We start from the raw sequence: 23,521 nt of genomic DNA, 5'->3' as shown, positions 1-23,521 counted from the left end.
AATATGCATAAAATATAGTATTCATTGTATTAACAGGAAAAATCTAATGTCAAAATTGCAAGAGGAGTGTCGCTGAATTAAGCATATCAGAGAAATTCAATGTATAATAGCGTTATGGAAAGTATTTCAACTGAAATTAAAATCCTCATTGCCTTGTTTTGTGATTACCTGAGAAAAGATAAAAAGCATTTACTCTGTTGTATAAATAATATGTATGATACTTGCAGTGACCCAAAAGCCTAGATTTAAAATCACTTTTACATAGCTTTCATCTTAGCAGTGTTTCATTTTACTCATTTCTAAAAAACCACTTTGGTTTTCCAGTGTCCTCCAAAAAGCAGAAAGAATAAAACCCCTTATATTTACGGAGTAAAGGTTTTGAGAAGTAACAAGGCTCTCCAGTATAGGTTTCCGCGTTTAGGCACTGAAACTGATTTTAGTTTTGAATATACTGTCCCATAAGGAGGCTTGTCATATAAATCAGTGGAAGCATCAATGATTCTTCATACCATCCAGTTAACTTGAACTGACTACAAATATTCAACAGCACACTACAAACAAGTTGATAGTTGTCTTCTTTATAATCAGTACTAAGTTATACGCATTTTAGTGAAGAACCACTAAATCACATTTTTGCTAAGACTAGAGACCCTATCCGTTATATGATAGCACACAAGCAAGAGATAGCAGACATTGATGTAGTGGGTATTTATTCTTCACATAACACAGTTGTAGCCATCCTGATCAGCTGGATTAATGCAGGAACATTCCTATAGAACCTATTACCAATATTTCTGAAATGTGTCTACTCAGCTCAGAAGCGATTTCTTTTCTGATGTGTTCACTTTATTCTTTAAACTATTGGAGCCCATTACAATTTTGACCTCACTGTAAAATAGGAAACAACATCACTTTGGTACTTGGTGGGTAGGACCAAAAATTTATAAACGATGATAGACTGTTTGAAACTTCAATAAAAGCTTTTGAAAGTCATATTTTAAAAATAGAAACATCCTTCAAGATAACTTGAAATACCCTTAAACAGAGGAGAATTTTTCTCTCCATATAGGTGGAGAATCAGAGAGAATGGAAACAGAGTGACGGCTACTTATTGTAGCCCTGGGGTGGGGAAGTGCTCTCTTGATTCAGGGAGAGGAGGAATTATAACAGGAAAGTATTGCAATATTTTGATGCTATAGTAGGACCATCTGTATAGAAAGTATTTAAATTTGCAATGAAAAACAAAATTTATATTTTTAAACACAGCTGACTTGTAAGGAGTATGGATACTCTTAATCTGTTAAACGTGCTGATGAATTTGGATGTGCAAATGTAAAATGGGTATTGAAAAAAAGCGGTGACTTGATCTACCTAACAATAAGGAAAATAGTTTGAAGGGCAGTCAAGGATGGATTAAAGAGTTTTAAGGGCAAACAAGGATGGATTAATGTGAGAGATGAGTACGAAGGGGAATGGAATTAGTGACGTGGGAAGTGTCTGAGAAGCTCACGAAGTAAAGGAATCGTGGGAACATTTTAGGGAGTGAGGGTGGGTGAGGTTACCGTCATTCAATGTAAGCTGTTTCCCTCGATTTTTTTTCATTACACTATAATAACTAGTACTCTCATAAATGCTTTGTGCAAGAAGTTTTTAATTTTTAATAACTATTTCCACTTTTGGAAGAGAAATTTTGAATGAAACTGAATTTTGTTTGGGGCTTAAAAATGTGAAATAAATTCAGTAATTATAGAAGGTATAACCAAAGTCCAGGGAAGACCATGATATTATTGTTCCCAAACTGACTATTAGGTATTTGACTAGGACTTCATGTTTCCACAAGTGTATAATAGGCTTGAACCAAGCAGACCTAGATTTCAAGGGACCAAGATATGGCCATTGCTAATGAGTTTCATAATAAGTGGTTTTCTTTGGTTGTTATTTTGAAACATAGTATTCAGGGATCCAGTAACAATGTGGAATAATAAAAATGGTAGATGTCATGTGGAGGTATCTATATGAAACCATGGATAAGAGAAGATTACAGAAAGTCTATTAATGTCATGTGGAAAATGGCATAAAATCCTGAATGATGATCTGGTATAATTAGATCAGCCTCTCAGTTGGGGAAGAGAAAACCGAATAGGGTGTGCACAGTTGGGTCAAAAGGGAGTGACTTACACATTTAAAGAACATAGTATTTTTAAAATCTAAGACTGAGATATACTTGACATATAGAATATACTATTGATTACTTCATACTCTGTCTGCTCTGGGATAATTTTCAAGAAAACATATTTCATGATCTCTGAAATTCTGTAGTATTTACCTAAATATCAAACTGGGATTTGAATACAGGTATAGTCTTCTGAGTTGCTGCTGTTATGTGGTTACTAATTCTATCCCATACTAGATAGGAAGTACCCCCTATATTTTAAAAAGTACCATAGCCTGGCAAATGAAATTACTATAAATACAATTACATATAATATTAGAATTTCCTTAACGAATATTCAAGTTCTGGTTGTTTCATATATTTTTACCTGTCTTCAATTTTTTGAGCTGGGTCATCGGTTTTATATGCCCGGCTTTATCTTCTAAAATGTTGCTTTTGGTTTCATCTCGAGCCAAGAATATGAATGGTTTGTTACCATGGGAAACTTATACTTTTTTCACCCTAGATGCCTACCATTTACTCCCTTTACACAAATGGTTCCTTCTGGTTTGGGCTACTATTGTGATCTGCATCTGAATCTCATTTGCTAGAAACATCTCTGTATGTGTCTGTAAGAGACCACAAAACTGGAAGGGAACCTAGGACTCAAATAGTGCTATTTATTTGTTTTATAAATGAGGAATGTGAACCAGCGGTATTAAATGTTTATCCAAGATCAAACTACATGTGTTTGCCTAAGTCTGATCCTAGATTCCATGTTTCTGCCTATTAGTTATGTGCTCTCTCCATCTAAATAAACTTAAGTTTGTCTACTTCAAACAAAGAGTGGATTACTAAACATTTATATACATGCCTAACATTATCTAATAAGAAAAATAATTAAGGTAATGAATATCAAATTTAAGTGGCACCAATAAATTTATGTCCATCTGACCTTTCCCAAATACCACTTCCTTCTAGTAACTTTTTCAGAGGCTATTAAAATTACCAGGAAAGGCTCCTTTCAAATTAGGTACTCATTCTACAAGTTTCAAAAATCTCGGCCCTCAATTTGAGTCCCAGCACTTACAAAACCAATGCCATCATTTGAAGGAATTAAATTTGAAGGAATGTTTCCTGGTATCATTCTTAGGACCAAGTTTTATAGTTTTCTGACTCAGTCAGAGGATCAAAAGCCGTACTAAGTATTTCAAACACAGAGGACTTAATTTGGTAGCATAGTGCTGTAAAGCTGGCAGAGGACAGATGGGATGCTGAGATGACACACCGATTACTGTCTGCAAGCAGCAGCTAATCTCCGTCTGTCGGGGCAGAGGAAAGAGGTGGGGTTGAGGAGATGGGGGAGTACAGAGGAGGGGGCTGTGATGCTGGGGCTTAAAGTGTGGGAGCTGGTGATTCGTAAAGGAGTTGCTTTATGTGGGTGTTGGGAATACCAGCAGGAGCTGGAGTGAGTCAACCATTTGTTGCTACTGACTGATTCTGACAGGAATAAAAGACATCCTACCCGTCTTCCTCCAACTTGCCATTCCCTCCAGTATCTTCAGCAAGTTGGACATAATCGGAAAACCCTGCTGGCAGGGGAGTCAGAGCCTCAGCATCACGGAGGAGGGAAGGGAGGAGGGGAAGATGGGCATCAAAGTGAGAGAGAAAAAAGTTATAACTGCCGACCAGGATACTAACGTGGGAGTCTGGTGACTCTCGAGACAGTGCAGAGTAGCGGTGGTTGCAGAAGCCTCACTTGTGAAGATGTCAGAACGGGAGGAGAGAAAGTAGAAGCGGTGCATGTGGGCAACTCTTACTGAAGTGTTTAGGGGCATATGATTTACCAAGAAATAGAGCAGTAGCTGGAAGAAGATGTGTTTTCAATCACCTTTATCGAAGTGTAATTTATTATGATAAAATTCACCCAGTCAAGATATAGAACATTTTCCACCTCAAAGTCTTCTCAGGCTCCTCTTTAGTCAACACTCCCCAGCCCTGCCCCAAGCTCCACAGCTGGCCCCCGTCAACCAGGCTAAGCTAAGTCCCATTGATGGAACACTATACCCAATGGCAGCAGAATACATACTCTTCAAATGCTCGAGAACAGTCACATAGACCATATTCTGTGCCACAATACCGACGGGAATCATTGTAAAAGGAATGAAATCACACACAGTGTGTTTTCTGACCACAAGGGAAATGAATTAGAAATCAATTATAGAAAGTAATCCAGGAAATGCCCACATGTGGGAAAAATTAAACAACATGGTTCAGATGGAATATGCGTCAAAGAATAAACCACAAGAGAAATCAGAAAACATTTCAAGTGAACAAATAAAAAATCTCTGGGACACAGCTAGAGTTTAGAAGGAAATTTAAAACTTTGAATACACACACACACACACACACACACACACACATACTGAGTAAAGAACTCAAATCAATGACTTGAACTTCCACCTTAAGTTGTTGAAGCTTGAAAATACAAAATGAAGTTTTAAAAACAATATTATCAATTATCAATAAATACAATACCAATAAGTTCTTGGTGTGAACCTAATTTTAAGCAGAATAATTTTTTTAAAATATTCTTATATTAATTTTTAATATAAAAAGGCAAAAATAAGGCAGTAGTAAGGCAGTTAGCTAAAACTGGCCTGTTTTCCTGTGTAACCTTCCACATTTATAAGGAAGATATGCTTAAAACTGAGGTTTAGAATAGAACTGTGAGGCATTACAACATCCAGAAATGTATGAAATATCAGAAAAGGACTGTGGACCATCTGCGGGAAACTCGTATTTATGTACAGAATATGACATTACTTCATTACATTGATGCCATTCCCAAATAATGCAAAGTAATGGAATTGACTACTGGTGATTAATTTATAGATCTGTAGGACAGTTCTGAATTCATACACTGAAGTGTTGTAATATTTCTGGCCGGTAATGACAAATAGCAAATAGTGAATTTATTATACAACTTTTACTTCGTTTCGTTAGTTCTAGAAGTCACCCTCTTTCGATTGGGTCGACATCGGGTACTTTTCACTTTCTTCATTCATGTATGCTCCCTGGCCACATTCTTTGATTCAATATACACACAAATACATATCTACACATACACAAGCAGAAGCCTATGTACCTGTGTAGAGTTCAGCAATTAGGTATCTATTTGACCTACTTGGTTTTTTTTTTTGCTTGTGCAGGTGATTTTTTCCAACTCTTTGCCTTCATAATCTATGACACCTAGAGGTCACTTTATTAAGCAGCAAAATAATTCACATCACTCAACTTCAGCTGAAACCAAGGCGCAACACTGCTCTAGGCAACAGGGAGGCAGTGGGCAAGCCCACCGCTTTTAAACCTGTCCTGCTCTTCCTCCGGGGGTGCCAGGCTCCTCTGTTCCTGTAACTCAGGCCACTGTCACTTGAAACAAGCTTGATCTAAAGGTTGCCAGGTCCCCAGGCTTCCTTCGTCAATGACAGTTACAGCTTTCCTTGCCAAACAGAAGCCACGTTCAAGAGGCAAAACCCTCCATCACACATGCCAGTGCAACCTGGGTCTGACACCACAGCGTGGTTATTTGTCAGAAGAAAAACTGCAATTTAAGCTGGGTGTCCTAAATCCATATTATTCCCATCCCTCTGTTTCTTAAAGATAACAAGAGGAGAACTGAACCGATAGAAAACATTCAACTCTTAGGTGTGCCGAAAGCATGGTGCCCTGACACAAGATGTCACAGCAGAGCAGAGCTGTAACACTAACACTGGCTTGGGCTGCTCCAAGGGACTCAAACTTAGTTCGGGTTGAGAAAAACTAACTACACATGGGTCAAAAAGACTAACCTGGCAACAAACTGGAAACCATGGCAGGAAGAGACCGCTTGTGTGATGTGAAAGAGTGAAATTAATGATAATAATCAGCAAGGGATCTAAAAAAAAACCCACCTTCCTTTATGTTTTTCCCCTCTATAAAGGAAAGGGAATGAAAACGGAGATATCAGAAACCTAACCTCATATAAACAGAATGATGGAGAGATAATACTGTTTCTGAGTGAAAACTGAAACGGTGTCCCTAAGGAGGACACAGGGGAGGGGCAGCCAGGCTGACTTCACTGCACTGAGGGACACAGATGTCCTGCTCTTTTCGTGACAGCCAGTGTGCCTCCCTCACCCTGTCATTATAGACACTGGCTTATCTGTCAGTCCTGGCTCTTTCTAGATCCCCTCCTACACCTGTCTAACAAACTTCTTTGAGAACTTTCACTGTATCAAGCATAGTGCTAAAGACCATAACTACATTAATGAATAAGACACAGTCTCTGTTTTCAAAGAGAAATGGACAGCAGACAGTGGAGTCCGTGATAAAATGAGAAAAAGGGTGAGAAGTGCAACAGTCGAAGTGTGTAGAGGGTTCAATTATAGCACAGATGAGACTGAAGGGATCTGAGTGAGGTGGGAAGGGTTATGTTTGAGCTGTTGGTTTCTCTTCTCCTTTTTCTAAGAACAGTGACCCTCAGTCGTGGGCTACACGCACACTCTAAAGAGGTTCTTAGGAAAGCCACTATTGAGTAGGTGCATTCCTCTTAGGAATCAAATTGTTCTTGATCATTCAGTTGTGGAAAAACATCAGAGAGCAACTCAGCCAACATAGTTTCAAGAAGAGTATTGTAGCATGGTTTCGGGGAAAGGTGCATCCTGTGATAGCCTCATGGGATGAAGCTCTACCAGAAAAAGTCCAACTTAAACACATTCCAGTATAATCCACTGTCACAGGGCTCCCAATTCCTACAGAGAGGAAATAATTTGTCCTTTGGTCTCTACTTCAACATTTATGCCAATGCTAGTTTCTCAGTAGGAACTCAGTATTTTCCTGTTGATATAATTTACTTTTCAATTACTTTTGTTTTAATTAATATTTTGTTTTTACAGCCAGTATAAGAACCTCTAACTCTTAATTTTCACATAACTCACTTAAATCACTCACTTTCCTATTAGTGAGGCTATTTTGATATTTCTGAAACCCCCCCCCCCCCCGCTCTTCTCAGTGACAGCAGCCACCCTCTTCAGGCCCTCAGAGTTCTAAAGAGGTTGAGGCCATTTTTAACTTTGAAGCCTCAACAATAATAAAAACGAATGTATAAATATATATATGAAAACAGGGTAACATAATGCTTTCCATTTTTTTCCTCTGTAATTTTCTCACTTGAGAAAAAAAATGTCTATCCAAAATCAATACTCACAGCACTTTTGTGGTTATTTGTGGACGTGTACTGAGTGGTAACATATTTGAGTCACCCAATGAGCCTGTTCCCAAGTGAGATCAGGCAAGGGGACGCTCAGCCTTCTCATTTCAGAGCTCGCACTACAAACAAGTGTCCTTTTTGTAGTACATGTAGGGCCACATTTTTCAAATTTTTGTGCCTTATATTGGTGATTTTATATTTAAAATGGCCCCCAGGTGTAGTACTAAGGTGCTGTCTAGTGTTTGTAAAGATAAGAAGGCTGTGATGTGCCTTATGGAGAGAATGCATGGGCTAGACAGGCTTCCTCTAGGTATGAATTAACGAATTGACAATACGTTTTATAAAACAAGGCCATGTCTGGATAGGTTGATGAAAATGTAACCCGAGTCTCGCAGGAACCTAACTCTGCATGCCCCCCAGGAGCGATGGTTCAGTGTTCGCTCGTCCAGTGTCCACAGCCACTTTACAGAACTACCTTGAATAACAAGAGCTGACTGTCTAGAGTCAAGAAAAGACTTTTTAAAGCTTCGTGAAATTACTCGCAATTAAAGAGGTAAATGAGAATCCACGTTTTGTAAGTACCTAATAGTCACTAAGCTCTGTCCAAAGTATAAAGCAAAGGCAAATTCACTTGATCGTCACAACATGATCATGTAAACAAATGATCAGAAACATCAGATACTTTCAAAGACCATATAGCTTGTAGGTGACCGAGCAGGGATTGGAAGTTACCTTTGTCTTCAGAGTTCGTATACTTTTTATTACAGCACTCCACCTAACAAACCGATTTCTGAATTTAGATACTTTTACATTCCTAAATGTGAGAAACATTTTGAGTCTGAACTTCAAACTCAATGTTTTTCCTACCTCTCCCCTAATTGGCCCTGTACATTTCTCCATAATAATTTTTAAAAATGTATATCTGGCTGTGTTTCACCTTATTATCTTTGGATTGAAATCCCAGTTAAAACCCTCTTCTTCTCATTCTATATTCTGTTCTGTTCTCTAACTTCTCAATTCTTAATACCAGTCTTTAAGTTATTTTTTCTATTTTTTTTTTTGTTGTTCAAAAATCAAATTCTGCAGCTGCTTATAATTCCTCTGCAGGTGCCTGATAGAAAATTATTCCCTATGGGTTTCTAGTACAATTCCACCAGGCTCATTTATCACATACAATTACATCTATTCTACTTTTAAAATCTTTTTTGTTTTGTTTCTGGTAGACTTACAAGAAACATCATTATATCAGTTTTCAACTAACATCTGTGGATAAAAAGCATTATAATACAAAAGAAGTGTCTTCAGGGTGCAGCTCAACATCGTTTCTTTCTTCACTGCCTAAACAGCACTACACTCATTTTATTGTCTTGAAATTTTGGAGGAAAAAACGAAACAAAGTTTATTTTACCGCGATAAAACTTGATAGAGTAAGGTTTTCTATTAAGGCCTTAAGGTTGGCAAGAGAGGAAAAAGAACAGTGATTTCTTGTATAAAGTTCTCACAATACAAAGCAGCTATAGCCTTAGCTCTTTTTTAAACATAAAAATAAGCAGTAGAAGAAACACCCCCATGAACTTCCAGTAACTCCCAGGAATGCTACATTTATGTACTCCGAGTGTACCTATATGAGAGTGATGGATAATGACCAGTTGGAACAGATCATGTTTTTTTTTTTTTCAGGTATTTATGTCAGTCCTAATGTTAAGCCTTTAAGGAGGAAGTGGAAAGCACTTCAGACTAATGTGCGAATATGAAATCTTTCTTTTAAAATTGGTTGACAAGCATTGTGTGCTTTTCTCCCTTTAGGATCACAAGCTAGCCTATACTATTTAAAATTGTTCAGAGCAGAATGTTGCTCGAGAATGGAAATGATTATAAGAGCTCTTTCTGATAACAAAGTAACCGTGTAGTTTTATGGATTGCTTAGCTGAATTAGCAAGAGAAATTTTCCATCAAAATAACTTGAGAGTCAAGGTTACGAACAGAACTCCCTTGTAAAAATTGGGAGATGTTGCCGTGAAAGCATAATCAAATTGGTCTGAATGTGTAAATTCAGAATAAAAGAGAGAACGTGAGAAGTTCTACTGTGGTGTTGGGAGGAATATTTGTAGAGAAATTCCAAGAGTCCACAAGGAAAACTGGGTTTGGGACTTTCAAGACTGAGGAACTTCTATCCTTCCGGGTTATTCTGGAGAGACTTTTAGCTGATCCACGTATTTCTAATTACCTGAAGCTGGAGGGATTGAAGAATCAAGTTGTATCAGTGGTTTTTAACAGACTTGTTGAGTTTTGGCTGAAAGAAATGAGAGAATCTTTGAGAAGATTCTGGAGGTGAAGGGCAGAGAGAGAAAAAGACTAGTGAAAAACAACTACAACAACGACAACACGTGATCTTCCCCACACCCCACACGATGCTCTAGAGTTTGAGAGGCTATAGAGAGAAGTGGAGTAAATCCTTAACGTGAAGTTCTCTGGGAGGGGACAAAACATAAATCAAAGGCATTCTTTCTAATTATGGACAAGTTGGAGGATGGATTTATCACCCGAAATGTTGGGAGAACGTGGAGATTCCATCCTTGTGAAATAATTCGTATTCTCATCTTAATCACTCTGTCAGTAAGAGAGAGGAGACCCCCTGGAGCATCAGTGAGGGTGACAAGTATGAAGGAAAAGACGTTGGTTGACACTCCATTTCAAGAGCTCAGGGAAACATCTCCCGTGGACAGTCCAAGCTTGGCTGGCGAGGTCTGGGTAAGAAAGCCGACATGTAGGAGGCTTCCTTCTCTAGGCAGTTGCCCAGTATTTGAGGAATTATCCAAGCCTCTCTCAGAGACGAATATAATAAGAGTAACTGATCAGACACCAGTTCTTGGAAACTTAATGGGAGATTAAGCAAAAACCCTGTGGCTGGAGGGACAATTTTAAAAATCCCCTGTCTTCACAGGAAACATCTGAAGCTCCAGGAATTAAAACAATTTCCTGATTATGATGTAATCTAAGTGCATAACTTCTGCCACGCTAATTACAAGTAAAAACCTTGCTGACACAGTGAAACACTAGACAGCCCAGAGTTCCACTTATTTGCCGTATTACAAAATGAGTATAGCAGCTCATTTTATATTGTGATTTAACTTTGTCTATCTGATTTACTTTTCTCTGAATTCCCGTCTAATTATTTCTATCATCTTAATCAACCACATGTATTTTTCTGTCTCCTTAAATAATTGTATCACACAGGATAATGTATAAATATATTTTAATTCTACTTTGGCATTTTCAAGTTCACACTCCTCTAATAGAAGACAATTTACTAATAACGCTTGGTTATTTTTATCAAGGCATATATTGTCTTGGAGCACGATTTTCTACACCGTGACACTGAAGGGCTGTAATTAGGTACTATAGATATTTACACGTGAGCATTGCCACCTGGTAGCATCTTCCATAGATGTTAGTATATGTCCATAAGCTGATTTATATATTCATTATTAATAAGGTGTGCAAAAATTACACCCACTATTTTGCACATTGTAGCTATTTTGATATGTAAATGGAATACACAAAGCAAAATGGGCTAAACACCGAAAAAGGTGACATTAAATTTATCAAATTTAACAGTAAACAGTGGCATTTTGGAAATAAAAGCAGTGAACCATTGCTGTATTTCCAGCTACTAATGCACACAGAATAGAATAGAATATGAAGGAGAATTAGACCTATTTTTAATTTTAATAGCAATAACTTTTTTTTCAAAACTGCTCTGATAAGTCAACGAAGACAAAATGAAAATTTTACCAAAGGGCATTTTTGCTTTCAGTTAAAATATGGACACTCCCAATAGAACATAATTCCCAAACTAACCACAAGAATATTCGGGAAAAGCTGTAAGATCAGAGTTTTCAAAACCATCAGAGATTCTGGATGTCAAGAAATTGAAATGCAGAAATAAACAAGACACAACGCTGGCCTCAGTCCTTGAGGAATGGTGGGAGAAAGAACAAATCTGACATAGATTTTGGGGTAAGGAGAAGCCAGACACACTTTTAATGACCTGTTAATGGCTGCATGTGGCTTGTATGATGAATCCAAACTCAAAATAGAAACAGAGTCTGTCCCTAGCCACCAATCCGTTCCCACAGAACCTTCGCTGTAGGCATGGGGTAAGGTGAGGGTAGGGAAGAACTGAAAGTCAGTACTGTAACCCCTCCCCAAAGGCACAAAGGGTCTTCCTGAGCGCACATCAACAGCCTACTAACGGTGATGGGAGAGATCAAAGCTGAGCCACATCACCTACAGGGGGACGAGGCGCCCGTCTTGCGTGGAGGTGGAATAAGGGCTTCCACCACGTACACTGCAATTCCTAATGCCTGAGGGTAGAACAGAGACTCAGGTTAAAGAGCAAAGAGAAATACCTAGTGATCCGAAACCTAGCAACTGCTCTCTAGAGCAGAGAGAAATCAACCTGGTTTGGAAAACTTGTGACTGGCGTCTAAAGCACAGACATCTAAAGTTGTGCCAATAACTCAGATCCCAAGCCCTGCTGAAGAAGAAGTCCAAACCCTGCCCTGAAAATAGTGAAATCTAGCGGCAGACTGAGCCTAACTAAAGCTCCGACAAAGTCCAGAAATACTTCAGCTACCGACTGGACTGGCTGAGCTGCTACACCAGCAATCTGTGTGGTGTAGAAAACACCTGTGGTGTAGATGGGGCATACCCCCTTTCTCGGGTGAATATTATTTCCTTTCGTTCTTACTGTTATTTTACATATACAGTGGCAGGAATGCAATTGGTAATTATGAGACAAGCAGAAAAATGATTCATAATCAAGGGGGAAGATAACAAGGGGAGCAGACCCACAGATGCCCCAGAAGTAGGAACTAGCAGATAAGGACTCTAAGAGAATTAGAATAACTATGTTAGAGGAGCTAGGAAAAAAAGCCAGGGAATATCAACAGAAAATTTCTATATAAAATTATATGTAAAAAAAGAAAAATGCAAATACTACAAATAAAGATTTCATTGGATTTCATCATAATCTCACAGAATGTCAGCAAAAAATATATAAACTGAAAGCACACACATACAAACAGGATAAATAAGCTGAGCTTCAAAGATTTGTGGAATTAACATGTATAATTGGAGAACCAGATGAAGAGAACATGGAGAATATATATATATATATATATATATATATATATATATATATATATATATATATATTTTTTTTTTTTTTTTTTTGCGGTACGCGGGCCTCTAACTGCTGTGGCCTCTCCCGTTGCGGAGCACAGGCTCCGGATGCGCAGGCTCAGCGGCCATGGCTCACGGGCCCAGCCGCTCCGTGGCATGTGGGATCTTCCCGGACCGGGGCACGAACCCATGTCCCCTGCATCGGCAGGCAGACTCCCAACCACTGCGCCACCAGGGAAGCCCGGAGAACATTTTTGAAGAGCTAGCGTCAGAAATATCTGAAACTGATGAAAAGCATCAAGCCACAAAGGTAAAAGGTCATGGAAGCCCCCAAATTGTAAAAAGGCAGAAGAAAATCATACTTAGGCATCACTTAATTGAAATTTCCGAAAAACTAGTTTTTAAAACATTAAAAGTAGAGAACAGAGACGCTGCATATAGGGGATAGGGGATATAAATGATAGACCATCTCCTTCAGAAACAATGGAGGCCAGAAGATGGAAGAATGTCATTTTTAAGTGATGCGAGAAAGAACAAACTAGCAAGCACTTGCCAATTTAGAATTCTATAACCAATAAAAATATCCTTCAAAAATAAATGTAAAATAAATGTATCTTCATAACCTCAAAAATCCGAGAGAGTCATATTCCAGGAGACTAGCAATATGAGCAATGTTCAAAGACCTCTCAGTACTAAAGGACAGTGGTACTAGATGGAAGCCCTGATCTACATGAAGGAATAAAAAGCAGCTTAAATTATACATGATTATTTAAATAAAACAGAAAACATATTTTCTTATTTTAATATATATTATGGAAGGCAGAATAATGGCTTCCTAAAGATATCTAAGTTCTAATCTCCCAAATTTGTGAATATGTTTAATTATACGGCAAGTCAGATTAAGGCAGTTGATGAACGTCCATCTGCTAAATCAGCTCACCTGTAAATAGGACAGTCACCTGGATTATCCAGGTGAAGCAACATAATCACAACAGTTCTTAAATGTATATGAGGCAGACAGAAGAGTCAGTAGCAAAGCAATGTGATGTGTGAGAGATTAATAAATGTTTTTACAATTATTACTGAATATAGTTGTTAAATGACTTAAAAAATGAAAGTGGAAACTTATGTGAAAATAAATGAATACTCAGTGTTCTAATCTAGCAATATTGAATAATTCCTCTTTGGTGGACATTTTTTCGTACTTAAGATCAATTAGCCTAAGAGTAATTGTGGTTCTTGGGGTAACTGTGATGCCCCAAGGTCTGGGTGTCACGGGTGACAATGAAACATCTGACTACTTTTGTTTGGAATTGGTATCACAAAAATCTTCTGTATGATAAGAAAACTGTCCTTTTTCAATGTGTGATTCTTATAACATTATTCATTTTTCAACGAACTGTCCTGGCTTATAACCACTGCCTTCATTCATGTGGCATTGTGCTAGGCTGAGGATACAACAATGAATAAATACAGGTCACACTTCCTCTCCTTTTCACTTTCACCTAATTATCTGTACTGAGATGCTGTAGTTCTATAGTTTAGCATTAAGATTTTTGTTTATGTGCAACTGTCTTTTCATTATTGAAGCATATTTAAAATTTCAGAATAGAACACAAGAAATAGGTAAAACTCATTAGCATATATCACAGAATGATTACAATCAAAATCTGCAATGTGATGAGTACAATTGTACATTTATATTCTGCTAAGTGGAACTAATTGCATATTTACATAGTTTTTGTCATCAGGCTGCACCCTCTCTGTGATATTTTGTATGGCAGCTGTAGCAGACTAAACACCATCCTAAGATCTCTTTTCTTCCTTGCTAAAACTTACAGACATTTGCATTCTCTCTTCATAAATGGAAGTGTTCTATGTAATTGCTTCCTCTTTGATTTTAGTGCCATAGTTCATAGAACAAGCTCTGACTCCCAAATATTCTTGCTTAGCATTTTTCTACAATCTACGGCCCAAAAGTAAGCCTTTCCAAAGCACCTGGAAGAGTTAGGCATATTGAGATGTTACCACAAATCTGAACTACAAACACCCAATTACTCCAAGTTTCATAGGCAAATGAAAAAAATTAGAACTGCATGGCAAAGGTGAAAGCACAAACATGGGTGTAGTCTAAAAAGAAATGTAATGGAAACAAAAACTATGTATGGTAGTCTTGTTTATAGGTATATCTAGGCAATATAAAAATCTATGATATAGAAAAACTTGCACAAGCCTCTTAGATAGTCTCATCCACCAGAGGGCAGACAGCAGAAGAAGAACTACAATCCTGCAGCCTGTGGAACAAAAACCACATTCATAGAAAGATAGAAAGGATGAAAAGGCAGACGGCTATGTAACAGATGAAGGAACAAGAAAAAAACCCAAAAAACAACTAAATGAAGTGGAGGTAGGCAACCTTCCAGAAAAAGAATTCAGAATAATGATAGTGAAGATGATCCAGGACCTCGGAAAAAGAATGGAGGCAAAGATTGAGAAGATGCAAGAAATGTTTACCAAAATCTAGAAGAATTAAAGAACAAACAAACAGAGATGAACAATACAATAATTGAAATGAAAAATACACTAGAAGGAATCAATAGCAGAATAACTGAGAGAGAAGAACGGATAAGGGACCTGGAAGACAGAATGGTGGAATTCACTGCCATGGAGCAGAATAAAGAAAAAAGAATGAGCATAAATGAAGACAGCCTAAGAGACCTCTGGGACAACATTAAATGCAACAATATTCACATTATAGGGGTCCCAGAAGGAGAAGAAAGAGAGAAAGGACCCGAGAAAATATTTGAAGAGATTATAGTCAAAAACTTCCCTAACATGGGAAAGGAAATAGCCACCCAAGTCCAGGAGGTACAGAGAGTCCCATACAGGATAAACCCAAGGAGAAACATGCTGAGACACATAGTAATCAAACTGGCAAAAATTAAAGACAAAGAAAAATTATTGAAAGCAGCAAGGGAAAAATGACAAATAACATACAAGGGAACTCCCATAAGGTTAACAGCTGATTTCTCAGCAGAAACTCTACAAGCCAGAAGGGAGTGGCATGATATACTTAAAGTGATGAACGGGAAGAACCTACAACCAAGATTACTCTACCCAGCAAGGATCTCATTCAGATTCGATGGAGAAATTAAAACCTTTACAGACAAGCAAAAGCTAAGAGAATTCAGCACCACCAAACAAGCTCTACAACAAATGCTAAAGGAACTTCTCTAAGTGGAAAACACAAGAGAAGAAAAGGACCTACAAAAACAAACCCAAAACGACTAAGAAAATGGTAATAGGAACATACATATCGATAATTACCTTAAACGTGAATGGATTAAACGCTCCAACCAAAAGACACAGGCTTGCTGAATGGATACAAAAACAAGACCCATATATATGCTGTCTTCAAGAGACCCACTTCAGACCTAGGGACACATACAGAATGAAAGTGAAGGGATGGAAAAAGATATTCCATGCAAATGGAAATCAAAAGAAAGTTGGAGTAGCAATACTCATATTCGATAAAATAGACTTTAAAAGAAAGAATGTTACAAGAGACAAGGAAGGACACTATGTAATGGTCAAGGGATCAACAGAAGAAGAAGATATAACAATTATAAATATATATGCACCCAACATAGGAGCACCTCAATACACAAGGCAATAGCTAACAGCTATAAAAGAGGAAATTGACAGTGACACAATAATAGTGGGGGACTTTAATACCTCACTTACACCAATGCACAGATCATCCAAAATGAAAATAAATAAGGAAACTGAAGCTTTAAATGACACAATAGACAATGACACAGATAGATTTAATTGATATTTATAGGGCATTCCATCCAAAAACAGATTACACTTTCTTCTCAGGTGCACATGGAACATTCTCCAGGATATATCACATCTTGGGTCACAAATCAAGCCTCAGTAAATTTAAGAAAATGGAAATCATATCAAGCATCTTTTCTGACCACAACGCTATGAGATCAGAAATCAATTACAGGGAAAAAAATGTAAAAAACACAAACACATGGAGGCTAAACAATACGTTACTAAATAATCAAGCTATCACTGAAGAAATCAAAGAGGAAATCAAAAAATACCTAGAGACAAATGATAATGAAAACACGATGATCCAAAACCTATGGGATGCAGCAAAAGCAGTTCTAAGAGGGAAGTTTATAGCTGTACAAGCCTACCTCAAGAAACAAGAAAAATCTCAAACAATCTAATGTTACACCTAAAGGAACTAGAGAAAGAAGAACAAACAAAACCCAAAGTTAGCAGAAGGAAACAAATCACAAAGATCAGAGCAGAAATAAATGAAAAAAATATTTATGATATCATTTAGAACTTTAAAAAAAGATATTGTATCTCCTTTTATTATAGGAAAACTGATGAAAGCAAAGCATGATCCTAATGGAAAGATATCTGTTGTAATAAAGAAACAATTAAAATCAAAATTTTCCCAATATCAAAATTCTGAGGGGGAATGATTTCAATATATTTACAAATTGAGTCATTTCTTTCTTGAAGGATGAAGTAGAAATGAGTGAACTAAAAATATAAGTATGTTCACTTCTAAGCAAATATACAATTATTGAATTTTTGATGATTTACTCATCTATTATTTAGAACCCACATACTTTCCGGAAATTTCAAACTTTTTATTATAAAGAAAACATGTACCTTAGAATGATTTTTTAAGTTGGAATAATGAGAACTATATAAAATAGGTGTGTATGGGTTTGGGGTTTTTGCTAAGTGTAACTTTAAATATGGTTATTACCTTTGCTCACAAATTCTGAGCATTCAGGCAAAACCAAATTGAGTTACATACTTCCCATCCTCTGATCAAAATATCAAACCTGCTTTGTAAGAGAATCAAAGTTTTCCAGCTCTAAATTCTAGGAGTAATGTGTTCCCTGGGTACTCATATGGATGACAAAGAACAGGGGAACAGACAAGGTCTTCAACAGCAGCTTATCAGCAAAGCTTAGAAGCATTCTTCGTCTGTCCACTTATTGAATCTATCCTTAATAAAGCCAAGGGCTTAACATTAAAAATAGTGCAATGAAGGCATTTCTGCAGAAGTTTGAGCCAGTCAGGTAAGCATTTTGACAACCAACCTAATAAAAATGATAAAGTTTATACTAATTTGAGGTGTAATGGATAGTAGAAAGGTAACTTGGGTTATCTTTCTTGAGTATGAGTCTTATCCTTTGCACGAAGAAAAACAACTTTAACTTTAAACTCCTTGTTATGAGCCAAGAACAGGAGAATTCTGGATTCCTGGAAGAGCAGTGCAAATATATTACAATAGAGATTGAGAAGTCTAATATGTATTCTGCACAATGTAAGTGCTACAGAGAAGAGAACCAGAATGTTCTGAATCAATTTAAGGTCATTTTAAAGTGTGTCCAACTGGGATCACATATTGTAGACAAATATCTCAATCATACACAAACTTCAGCGAGGCTCCCACAAAGGTTTTCTTCTACCTAGAAAACTGCACATTTTTTCTCCAAATTCTATATAACTTTTGCTGGAGCCATTATCCAATTAGATCCTCAAGATAGAAACATGACTAATATAACTTAATTTTCTAAATCCCCTCCCCCTGCATTCTCTAATTCTATCAGTATCTAAGCTCCACCAATTTTCTCTCTTAAGAATATATTTATGATATTTCTTCCTCCCCCCCCCCCCATACAGTCCTCCTTGGACCTTCAGTTATAGTTACTGTAGACCAACCATCCTGGCTTTTCTCCTCACTTCTTTTCAAGCTATGCTTCCAACTTGCCATTAGAGACCTTTTTACAGCATAACTGTGGATCCGCACTCATGGAAAACCTTTTGATTATCTTCCCCAGCCATCAGGCAAATGTCTAAGGTGTGTGGGAGGGAGAGAGACACACACAGATTTTCTGAACATCTCACATACAGTCACTGCTGTGTGGTTAGAGTACCACACAAGTTGAGATAAATGAAACATAGCTAGTCTAATGACTGCTTTGGTACAAAAGATTAGAAACTTTCAATAGGTGATCAGGTGAGGAAGGAGAAACTCAAGACTGAAGGAGGGCAATATGATGGGGAAAGTGGGGTTGGACTTCGGCGTGGTAACAGAGATAAGATTTGGGAACAAAAGCCATTGTGGGTAATACTTATCAGTAATGTAAAGGGAACTAAACAGATTCTACAAGTGGGGAGGAATTTTCAAATGATAGACTCTGGATCTCGAGGAAGATTCTAAATAAAGCTGATGCTCTATCAGCTCTAGTGCCAAGGCTCCATCCGAAGCCCTAGTTTTTTATTTGCAGTTTTGTGCTTTTTCTACTTAAAAACAGCTCATAAAATTACACAAGCTTCTGGCCCTGAAAAACCTTGATTAAAAATAGCATTAAACCAGGAAAATAGGAAATATTTTCAGGCAGGAAAATATTGAGGCCCTCATTTCCATACGTTTGCCAGTTTCCATGGAGTGGCTGTAATTTGACCATCATAGTTTTCTGTTCACGTCTCGAGGTGAATAGTACAGGGAAAATTCCTGATTTAATGGTTTATGATCTAAAAATTTCTTTGAGGATAGCTGGAGCGAAACATAATAGGGAGAATCTGAACACCTGTAGTCTATGGGCTTCTGTTCAACTATATAGAATATCATATATATATATATATATATGTTCCTACATGTATTCCTAGATATGTATATATATTTATTAAAAATCTCTTAAAAATTATTCAACCTTTTGTCAATTTCCACTTAAATTCTATAAAAAGTGGAGTGAGGAAATCCCCCTCCCAGAGACTTCTTAATTAGAAAGTAAATAACAGTAACTATAATAACCTGTCAATAACTATCAATTATTGAACACCTATTCTGTGCTTTTCTTTATAAATGTGAAAGATAAATGTTATTTTATCTTATAAATGTCTAAATCCATCAAAGAAATTAATCTGCCACAGGCCAGTAAGAGCCTGTGCAGGTTAAAACCCATTTTGCATTGATTGTAAACCTAATCTTTTTAGTAACCCACTGGACCACTCAGTTTGAAAAAGTCAATTGCAGCACACTGGCAACAAAGGAATCCAGGATCCTGATTTTGGGTGTACTCTTGTTTCCTCTCCAAGGAGGAATTGGCAGACTGAGAACTACGTTACCTACAAAAGTTGGATGCCATCATTTACAATGAAGTTTTCCTCCCTGAATGGGACTTCCTTCCCATTTCTTTATTTTGTGTTTTTATGGCCTGATCATAACAAAAGTAGATGTTCTGTGTTTTCATAATGAGACTGGACTGTTCGTGGGTAAGGAGATAACAGTTTTCCAGTGGCTAAAAGCTGGACAGTTGATGTCAGAGAAGAGTTGGATTTTAATACTCGTATTATTGTTTGCTAACACTATATAACTCTGGGCAATTTCTAAGCCTCATTTTCACCATCTGTTAAATGAGAATAATCATATTATACACACATAATATTGTTATAACAATCAGCTGTGACAATGCATATTAAATGCTTAGAATTTCCTTTTCTTCCTTATCTTCTCCTTGCTGACTTTCGGGGAGATTTTTCAGTCACAGGGCATTATACTGAGTAACAGATTCCTAATATATCACTGAGGCTGATTTAGAGTTGAAAAATTCCCCTAGGGTGACAGAAGGAGAGGTAGGTGCTTCTTAAAGGGCCAAGTAATTCTGCTGATCTCCAGTCATTCTGAGAATTAAAGTACTTATTTTTCAATATTTATAAATGAGATCAAATAATAAAGTACATTAGCTAAATAGACAAATGGAAAATGGATAAAGTGGTAAGATTTCAAAGGCAAACAGCATACACCCAAGGGCTAAACTCTACACAGAGGAGCAAACAGTGCTCTCAGAGTTACAGGTACCCTAACCAACTCAGGTATTCTCTGAAGATGCATCCTCAGCCTGGGGGGCACCGCATGAGGTCTCTCTTTGAAGACCCTGAAGAAACACCAGGTAGAGGGCCAGAGTCCAAAACAACCCAAAGCTTCAAGCCTTTTCGTGTAGCAGTAAAGTCCCTACTGGAAGGTAGTACATTCCTAACAAACTTAAGAAGACTCAGCTGAGCTCTGCTGGGGGCGTATCTTGAACAGTCCAAGAAACAGCTTCAGCATTTAGCCATATAACTTTCCTGATTCTTGGCGGCATATCCAAACAGTCCTTACTGCTCTATTTTAATCCTCCAAAGAATTGTACCTGGACTAACATCAAAGAGTCACGTAATAAGCTTCAACGTATTTTTCTCTTAAAATTTGAACTGAAAAAAAGGGAGGATGCAGAACTATGTGGAAAGTAGGATTTACTTGTATTATGTAGGATGTAATTATACATGTACACAATTGAATATCTCTCTGAATAATACTGTGGGTAGATTTTATTTTCTAATCTATTAAAAATATTTAACACAAGGAATTTATGGTCATTATAATCAGAAAATAATAGCATTATTCTATCACTACTATTATATACACATGTAGAGTGTTGACATTTATCCAAATAATTTTCTTGGCTTTTTTCAACTTGCATCACTATGTGAAACAAAGGGCACTTAAAATTCCATTTTAAAACTCAAATTAATAATGTCTGATGTTTTATTGCTCTTACTTACTTTTAAAAATGTACAGTAGACCGCAGACTTCCTGGGTGGCACAGTGGTTAGGAGTCCCCCTGCCAATGCAGGGAACACAGGTTCAAGCCCTGGTCCAAGAGGATCCCACATGCCACGGAGCAACTAAGACCGTGTGCTCCAACTACTAAGCCTGTACTCTAGAGCCCGCGAGCCACAACTACTGAAGCCCGCACACCTAGAGCCCATGCTCCACAACAAAAGATGTCACCACCAGGTGAAGCCTGCCCGCAGCAATGAAGACCCAACACAGCCAAAAATTAATTAATTAATTAATTTTTAAAAATTTACAGTAGACCTATAAAGCACACATATGCCTTAATAGGCATCTATTATTTCTTCTGATATGAAATAGCACTTTAATCAGAAATGTCTTCTCTTTAAACTAAGGGTATAAATCTTGCCAGAATTTTATCCTGTTGTCATATAAAGCCATCAAATGCAATGTTTGATGAATACTAATAGCGATATCCTAGTTGGAATTGATAAAAACGTGAAACTTATTTCATAAAGATGAGCTAAATAGTACTAATGCATTCTCCAACATGTTTTCACTCTATGACTTTTGAGATATTTGATGGCCAGGTAACAGAAGAAGTGGTCTTCATGCTAAAGAGTAACTGCCCAATTGAAGACATAAAAATTCAGCCACAGGCTAGAGAACAATGAATTTACAAACCCCTTCTACTTAGTTCAGATGCGTATACATGTTTTTTATTGTGGGTAGTGCAACAAGATTAATTTAACTTAATACAGAATTCTACAGTCTTAATAAAAGGAAGTTTCTGCGTTAATTTTTACCCCCAAGACAGTGTGAAAATTATGCCTTCTTATGAACCTAAGAAGAAGCATGTACTGAATTCACCCAAACCCCCTAGAGTACATCCTCATAGTTTTGATTATAAACAAAATACAGCAGATCCTTTGTGGACTGAGGTATCTAAGATTATAATGAGGAAAGCACTATGGTACCTGCCATAGCAGGACAGGGCCCATTCTCAACTCCAGGTTACCCTGTATGAACAGCCAGTTGAACTGGGGTAAAAAAAAAAAAAAAAAAACAATTTGAAACCATTTGCCTAAGTTGAATTTAGTTCTCTGGTTTTCATATAATCAATCTCATATAAGAAGAAGGGGTTAATGACCATCTATGTCTGCTACCGATCTTAAGAATTTCTTATATTTAAGCTAACAAACACTGTATAATTGATTTTGCCAATGTGTACAGTACAAAAATATATTCCTCCCTTTCAGAATAAAGTGAAAAATATATGTAACCATTTTTGTTAATTTAAGGATTTTCGAGTACTTTTATCAGACCATGTAGTAAAGTTGAACAGTAAATGAATAATTTATATGCCAACGTGGTATTTTGTATTGAAATTCTTTAATTTGACATCTTCATGACTATAAAAATAGTTTTATAATATTTGTATACATGTAGTTTTATGGGTTTTCTGTAAATTTTCCTCTAACTGATTAATGGAAACTCAAGGTCAATCTACTCGTACATAATAACGAGTGCTGGTTTCATTCATGGTTAAATGTTCATGTTTGATATTTCAGATCTCAGGACTGAAAGATCTCAAGACCTATATTTCCTTTTAGTGTTAGCACAATCTGAGGTTTTTAGGAGAGCTGTCAATCTCTTCTTAATACGTTCAAGTCCTTTGGAGGAAAGCCCACGCCAAAGGGAAAAACCACAGGGGAAAATTTCTGGAGCTGATTATAGAGAAGGCTGCAAAGGTAAATTTCCAAAGGGATCTGATTAACATTGCTCTATCAAACAAGAACAGGAGAATAAGCCATTAATTTGATGACCTTTTTTTCTTCTATCTGGGTTTTCATAAGTTGGACTTCCTTCCAGGCTAATTAACCACTAAACATTTTACAAGCAATCTATGTGCGGAAGCAGTAAAATATGAATTGCACTTATGAAGTAATTGACAAAGAGTATATTGGGCACTTTAAGTAATGATGGTGTGCATCCTAATACCAGAAGAAAGGCTTAGGTACTGCCATTTGACAGGTCATTAGTTAATCTCAGACCTCAGCATCAGATAATGAAGACTCAAGGCTAAAATGAACTCACACACACTAGTTGAGGGTATCCGAATGCAAAGCGCTTCTGAGAAAACACTTAGTTTTCTTGCCTTAGTGTTATATCAAGATATCCCTGGTGTTATCTCAGATGAATTCTCTAGTTATTTTATTTTCTTCTGACAGTGAAGTCAGAGCCGACAAGCCAAGGCAGTCCTCAA

Source organism: Delphinus delphis, chromosome 21 (assembly GCF_949987515.2).
Source record: "Delphinus delphis chromosome 21, mDelDel1.2, whole genome shotgun sequence".
NCBI classification, from domain to species: Eukaryota; Metazoa; Chordata; class Mammalia; order Artiodactyla; family Delphinidae; genus Delphinus; species Delphinus delphis.
Note: the sequence above shows the minus strand (reverse complement) of the source record.